We start from the raw sequence: 7,857 nt of genomic DNA on the forward strand, positions 1-7,857 counted from the left end.
CAATGTTCCATTGTGTTCATAACACATTGGCAAGAGCCACGAAGTGTAAGGGTACAAAAACGTTATGCTAAATTTTGTATCACACATTGTCTGCTCTTGATATTTCTGCTGCACATTTAGTGTTTTGGAGCGGCAGGAAAGGCTTCGACGCAAGTGGAGTACTCGTAGAAAAGCGTGGAACGTTGTCGAGACCACAGTGCTTACGAGGACCTTTGCATATATTGTGTGAATAAACAAGGAAACTAAATAAACATATAAGGCCAATCAATGCTCGGGGATCCTTGGAAAATGCAATTTACAGTTTCATATTGAAGAAACATCTCGGTTTGTGTATTCAAACAAGTCAAAAAGGTTGCAAGGAGATGAACATTTCATTTGAGTAACAGAGCGTCAGCCTGGAGCCAACGTTTCAACAAGCAAACATATTTCTGAGGGCCGTGACGAAAACAAGTTCCCACTCTGAGGCTGTCCCTTGCTCATCCACTGTTGACTGGCTGAATGTTAAACCAAACTTACTTCGAGTATATTTCACAAAGTTTTGGGGCACACTGCTCAGGTTAGTCATTTGCTGTTTGAAGAGAAGGAAAATTGTTTTAATGATTTGTCATGTTTGAGAAGTGTAGCCGCCTGTGTGCATTTGCCTTTCCTATAGCTATCTCTTACGGTGCAGGCCTAGCCAAGTTATTGATTTCATGCAAACTATACATGAACCTTTTGTAGTTAACAAATGTAAAATAATGCGCGTATCCAGATCTAATTCTAATCCTAGCACTTACCATCTAAACAACGTTCTCTTAGATTTTATGTCATATCTTGGTGTACACGTTACAAATAACTTAAGTTCGACCATTAATATAAAATACGTTATTAAGAATGCTAATTAGATGTTCGGGTAGTTATGGCGCAACTTTTCCAAAGCACCGTCTACTTCAAAACTGCAGTTTTACAAGACTCTAATACACTCGAAACTTGAATATGCATCTTCAATATGGGATCCCAGTAGCGTTAATCTTGTTACCTTTCTCTACTTGTTTCTTCCTTTCTCATTACAACTGTACCACGAGAACCTCAAGGAAAACTAACCTAGTACTTATTCCACTAGCTAACAGACTAAATGTCGCCAGTCCCTCCCGCCCCCCGCCCCCCCTTTCGCTATTTCATAAAAGTTGCTATCACACCACGCTTCACGACCACTTGATACTGCAACCTCAGTACATTTCAAACCACGTTGATCACCGCAGTAAGATAGGAATTTATTCATGTTACCTGAAATCTTGTACAGCGAAGCTGTATACCTCTACCGTCCACGGAAATTTTCGTGTCGGCGTGGTCAGCAAAAAAGAAAAAAGAAAAAAACTCCCCGTACGTGGGCCCATCCCGGAGTTCTTGCAATGCCGGCCCGGCCCACGGCGGAGGTGAAGCAGGCGTTAAGCACTCCCCACACGTGGACCGATCCCGAAGATAGTGCAATGTCGGGCCGACCCGCGGCGGAGGTGCACTTCGCGATTAATGGGCTCGCATACACAGCTTCGCTGGTCATCCTTCTTCACAGAGTGGAAGGGCAGTTTTCCTTTCACTCTTCTCAGGAAGGGAACCATCTCAGGAAGGGAACCACCTTCCCTCAAGTATGGTAGCCATCACCAATAGCAAACTTTTTTTGCAAAACATTAGCTAACATTGTATACTCAAGAGAATCATTACGTCACTAAAACTCACTGCACTTGTATGTGTGTTTGCTTTACTACTTTGTAACCACTCCCCGTTTTAATGCCATATGGCCCAGAGGGTACTTTAACTAAAAGATAGAATAATAAACTGAAGAGTGACTACCAGGATTTCAGTCAACATGAAGTATAGTTTCTTCAAAATTGCATTGAGCGTTTTTGAAGGTTTTAAAATTGTTTGCATTTTCATGTAACAAATTACTGTCGTGAGGGAGCATGTGATACTTGCTGTTAGTGCCCGTCAAGCTGATTGGCAAAAAGCAGATGATACAGTTTGTGAGTTAGCAAGTAGGAGCTTGGTACATTGTTTCTCTTCTGGTCGTCATGGCTATAACGACTTTAAAAGAAACAAGTTGGCACCCAACGTGTTACTTCTCCAGTCGTCATAAAACGCCCTTAAATGCAAGTAAGCTTGTATGTAAAATTTTTGCGTTGCCGCTCAGTACAGTAAAAAACTGTGACTGCTGCTTTCCTGATGCTCACAACCCTCGATCTGGCAAACTTGCCAACATTTCATGGTGAGGCACATAGTTCAAGAGGACTTGTCATTATGGTGACCGTTGAGCTTCTTATGGCTGGCCGTGTGCAGCTTGCAGACCAATAATCTCTCTTTTGTCCGTCTTCCTGAAAAGAGAAATGATGAAACCATGACAAACATGCAAGCAGAAAATGGTGAAACAAAAGTTGGTCAAATAAATGAACAAAGCACGGTTCTAGGTGAAATGTTCAGAAACATACCTTGTGAGGATGCTGGTCCAGTGGTGACACATTCACTGTTTCCTTGTACGTCCAGAGACAATTGAGTCCAAAGGGGCGAACAAATATGAGCAGCGTCTTGGAGGCAGTAGTAGAAAGAAAAAAGAGCCTTAATTACTATGGCGGAAGTGTGGGTGAGTTTGTGATTCATGTATGACTAAGAACAGTGCTCAAAACGCTCCATGACAGAAAAAAAAACACACACACACACACACACACACACGCACACACGCACACACACACGCACACACACACACACACACACACACACACCCACACACACACACACACACACACACACACACACACACACACACACACACACACGCGCGCGCACACGCACAACATTGTTTTGAGTGTGCACTTCTTTCAATGGTGTCCTTGTGTGGGCTGTGCTTGGTGAGGCCTCAATTAGATAAAAAAAATTGCCAGATACTAGGTAATAAACACAGTAATTTTCTTATGTGCCAAATTCAATTATTCCAACTATCACCGGAAGAATATTTGCACTTATGTGCAATGAATTAATCGCAGCGTACCATTTATGTAGAAACAGCCAAAATTATTTATTATTTATGCTGTACTCCGTGTTGGGAATTTTAGCAACGTGGCAAAATAACAAGAGCCTTGTTTAATTTCTCCTTGAAGAGCAATAGCTTTATAATTATTATTTTCCACTTTTAAGAAATGACTACCGGAATCTCTTTTATCCATAATGTTTAAAAACAGCGCTAAATACTGTTGGGGACTCGGTGCTGACGCCCGTTATTGCAAATGGGTCGCAAGCCCCAAGGGTAGCGTTGGCCTGGCGGCCTGGGGCACTGGAAGCATCCGAAGGTCCCGGCAAAGCATGAGTAGACTGGTAACAGAACAACTTGTTTATTCTAACATCGCAAAAGAGCGGCCGGTCAGGTCGACCGAAGTGGAGAGACGGGAGAGCACGTAACTCAACAGAAGAAATCGGAGCCTCTCTCTCGGCGTCCGGGGGCAGCTGCTCTTATACTCTCGGCGTCGCGGGCCAGGAGGAAGGTCACGGGATGAGCCCACGCGACGGCGGAGCATGAGCCCACGCGACGGCGGAGCATGAGCCCACGCGACGGCGTAGCACGGTCGAGCTGAGAGACATGTTGAGACGAGTGTAGTGACGCATCGCCAACCCGCCGACGGACAGACCTCCTGGCTCCTCACTTGGGGAGCTCCGCTCCCCGGCTGCCGCGCTTTGACAAGCGTGGGCACACACACACACACGCACACACGAAGACACGTGGCACTGAAACACGACTGGACACGCTTGGCGGGGAGGCGTTGCGGCGGCGTCGAACGGGCCAAAATGTCCGCCGCTTTGAACGAAGCCCCGGCGTCCGTTGCATCCGCGCCGGCATTACCGCGCGTTGTAGGCGAAACGTAACAGACCGCCCCGCCGGGGGAAGGAGATCCCGATGGTCAGGGGACTGCATCCGCTGTCCGGAGGGATGTCGCTCGATGATGCTCATAACCGAAGTCGGGCGTCCTTTGGCGTTTCTTGAGCGCAGCGCACAGAGAAGGCCTCGTTCTCACGTTCAGGTGCACACAGGACACTGCAAAGTGACTTCGGGAGAGTTGACATTTTTGTTCTCGTTTCCGGCAAGCGTTAGAACTACGCCGAAAGTCAACCGCTCAGTCAGCAAGCACGGCACAACCCTCACTAAGCCCTGCCAGGCTCTTCCCCCTTTTATACTGCTGCCTAGTTCCTTACAGTAGTTTAGCAGCACTCAGAACGCGTCCACAAATCGGAAAATTGCACTAGAAAGCACATCATCACTTTGAAACACTACACAAAAGCAATAGGTTAAAAATCCTGCCTCAGGAAGAAAAACATCAGTAACAAGCAATTTTGAGGCTGATTCCCACGTTAGGGGCTTCGACTTAAGCCATCGGCGTTACCGTTGAGACTCCCCTTTTTGTAACGCACCTCAAAGGAATATTGTTGCAAAGCGAGGCTCCAGCGCAGGAGGCGGCCATTTTTGGGAGAGATGGTCTGCAGCCATTGGAGAGGGCAGTGATCCGTCTCAATGATAAACCTCGAGCCAGCTAGGTAACATGACAATTTCTGAACGGCCCACACGATACACGCACACTCTTTCTCGGTGGCGCTGTACGCCTGCTCACGACACGTCAGCTTACGACTAGCATACAGGACGGGGTGTTCTACTTCTCCATTTTCCCGTTGGCACAGTACAACGCCCATGCCTCGCTCACTAGCATCACACTGAACAACGAACCCTTTTGTGTAGTCGGGCGATCGTAGCACAGGCTGGCTTGTTAGGGCGCTCTTTAGGGCGCTAAAAGCTCTTTCCTTTGTCTCATCCCAGACGACTGTTTGCGGCTCTGTCTTTCTTAGAGCATCCGTTAGGGAAGCCGCGATATCAGAGTACCTGGGGATGTACCTCTGATAGTAGCCGGCGACACCTAAGAACGACCGAATATCGGTCTTCGTGCGCGGTTGCGGGAAGTCTCGCACAGCGGCCACCTTTATTTCAGAGGGGCGGCGACGACCCCGACCAATCACGTGTCCGAGGTAGACAACCTCGGCCTGTGCTAACTGGCACTTGGGAGCCTTGACTGTCAAGCCCGCATCGCGCAGGCGGGTTAGCACTGCCCGCAAGTGGGCCATATGCTCAGGCCAGGATGCGGAGAATATCGCTACGTCGTCTAGATACGGTAAAGCGAATTCTTGCTGTCCCCGCAACACTTTATCCATGAGGCTAGAAAAGCAGTATGGCGCGTTCTTCAAACCAAAACTCAAAACTTTAGGACGGAATGTCCCCATTGGTGAAATGAACGCCGCATACCTACTAGCCTCTTCTGTAAGTGGAACCTGCCAATAACCCCTGACAAGATCTAGGGTGGAAATAAACTGAGCGCTACTCACTCTCTCAAGGCGCTCCTCGATGTTAGGGATCGGATAAATTTGATCCTTAGTGATGGAATTAAGCCTGCGGTAGTCGACGCAAGGACGAGGTTCCTTGCCCGGTACCTCAACTAAAATCAAAGGGGAGGTATAATCACTCTCACCCGCCTCAATAACACCGAGCTGTAGCATTTTCTTTACCTCAGCCTCCATAATATCGCTCTGGCGGGGTGACACCCGGTACGCCTTGGATCGTACTGGCTCTGGGGAGGTAAGTTCTATGTCATGAGAAAGGACAGAAGTCCTACCAGGCCTCTCAGAGAACAGACCTTGAAACTCTTGTAAGAGCTGGTGTAGTTCGGTTTTCTGCTCAGGCGACAGCGATGCTTTACTTATTAAGTCACTAATGACTTGATCGGTGTCTTTCCTGTTCGTCACTGAGCCTAGTCCCGGAAGCTCGACCGGAAGCTCTTCTAACCTTCCCGTGTCGGGATTTTCCTCTCCAGTATCTGGTGCCTTTAACGCTACAGGCTCAATTTTATTCAGTTCGGGCGTGCTCTGAATACCAGCTTGCTGCGCCTCTGACCCTTTCTCATCGTTCAACAACGTCGGCCCCGCAACTACCGCCTTTGCAGCGAGCTCCCGAACCTTCGATCTGGTTAAGGCCTCAACGCTAGCCTCACCAAACAAAAGCCCCTTCTCGCGCAGGAGGTGATCGGACCTGTTTGAAAATAGGTACGGGTACTGGGGGGGCAGCATAGATGACACTGCGGCCTCCGTCTCAAGTGCTCCGAAAGGTCCTTCAATAAGCACTTTTGCTACCGGCAGACACACGCTATGAGCTTCCACTGCTTGCTTGATCCATGCGCACTCGCCCGTGAACATATCGGGTTCTACGTAAGAGGGGTGAACTACATCCATTGTAGCTGCGGAATCGCGAAGCACTCGGCACTCTTTCCCGTTCACGAGGAGGTCTCGCATGTAAGGCTCGAGAAGCTTCATGTTCTCGTCATTGCTGCATAAAGACAAAAACACGACTTTTGTTTTTGTTTCTGGACACTGCGCCGAAAAGTGACCCGGCTTCTGGCACGTATAACAAACGCGCGCTTGCCTCGTCTCGAACCGCTTTCTGCGTTCGGCTTCGGTTGCCGCCGTCTCCTTACGTTCGGTCGGACTGCTTTCACTCGCATCCGAACTACGTGTGTCCCCCTTTGCTCTCATGGGCGTGAACTTTGGCCTCTCAAACTTGGAGCCAAATTCACCCTTTTGACCGTCCTTAGCTCCACGAGCCCGACGCGTCACAAACTCCTCGGCTAGCTCAGCGGCTCGAGCCACCGTACTAACGTCTGGCCTATCCAAGACCCAGTACCGCACGTTCTCAGGTAACCGACTATAAAACTGTTCTAGCCCGAAACACTGCAGAACTTTCTCGTGGTCACCAAACGCTTTCTCTTCTTTGAGCCACTCCTGCATGTTTGACATAAGCCTGTAGGCAAACTCTGTATATGACTCACTTTTGCCTTTCTCATTTTCCCGAAACTTCCGACGGAACGCCTCCGCTGACAGCCGGTACTTTTTTAGCAGACTCGATTTCACTTTGTCGAAATCCTCTGCCTCCTCTCTCTCCAAGCGAGCGACTACGTCGGCCGCCTCGCCGGGTAGCAAAGTGAGCAAGCGCTGTGGCCACGTTTCCCGAGAGAACCCCTGCTTCTCGCACGTTCGCTCAAAGTTAACCAGGAACAAACCAATGTCCTCTCCAAGCTTAAACGGCCGCATCAGGTCAGTCATTTTGAACAATACTCGTTCTCCTGCACCGTGTGCCTGACTTCCATTACGAGCGCGTTCCATCTCTAACTCGAGACGCTTCATTTCCAAAGCGTGTTGACGGTCGCGCTCTTCTTTTTCTTTCTCTTTTTGTTCTTTAAGTTCACGCTCCTGTCTTTTTGCCGTCTCCCTCTCCTCAATGGTCTCAAGGCATTCCGACAGCTCGTCATCCTCAGCTTCTAACTCAAGAATAGCCCTTAGCAGTTCTGGTTTTCTGAGTTTGTCTGAGACATCCAGACCCAACTCTCTTGCAAGCTCCAGCAATTTCGGTTTGCGCAACGACTTCAAATCCATGGCTGCTCTGAATGCTGCTTTCTCTACTGCCTACTATTGTCTTGCCGCAAACTAACCCGGCAGCAACGACAACCACAATTACCAGCTCTGTTTCTGACACTAACAAAAGCCTGGCAAAACTCAGAAGAAGAAAGTCCCGCACTCACCAAACCTCGCAGCCAAGAATTCAGCGCAGTCGTTCCGCTGCAGGCAACCAGTCATCACACAGGGCTCGTTGCACTGCTCCCGGATGGTCGTTGTGCTGCTCAGCATACATTCAACCGCATCTCTTCGGTGCTGGCCTCCGTTGTCGCGATCTCACCGCTGGCAACCAGCTGTTGGGGACTCGGTGCTGACGCCCGTTATTGCAAATGGGTCGCAAGCCCCAAG

Source organism: Dermacentor andersoni, chromosome 1, assembly GCF_023375885.2.
Source record: "Dermacentor andersoni chromosome 1, qqDerAnde1_hic_scaffold, whole genome shotgun sequence".
In the NCBI taxonomy this organism is placed as follows: domain Eukaryota; kingdom Metazoa; phylum Arthropoda; class Arachnida; order Ixodida; family Ixodidae; genus Dermacentor; species Dermacentor andersoni.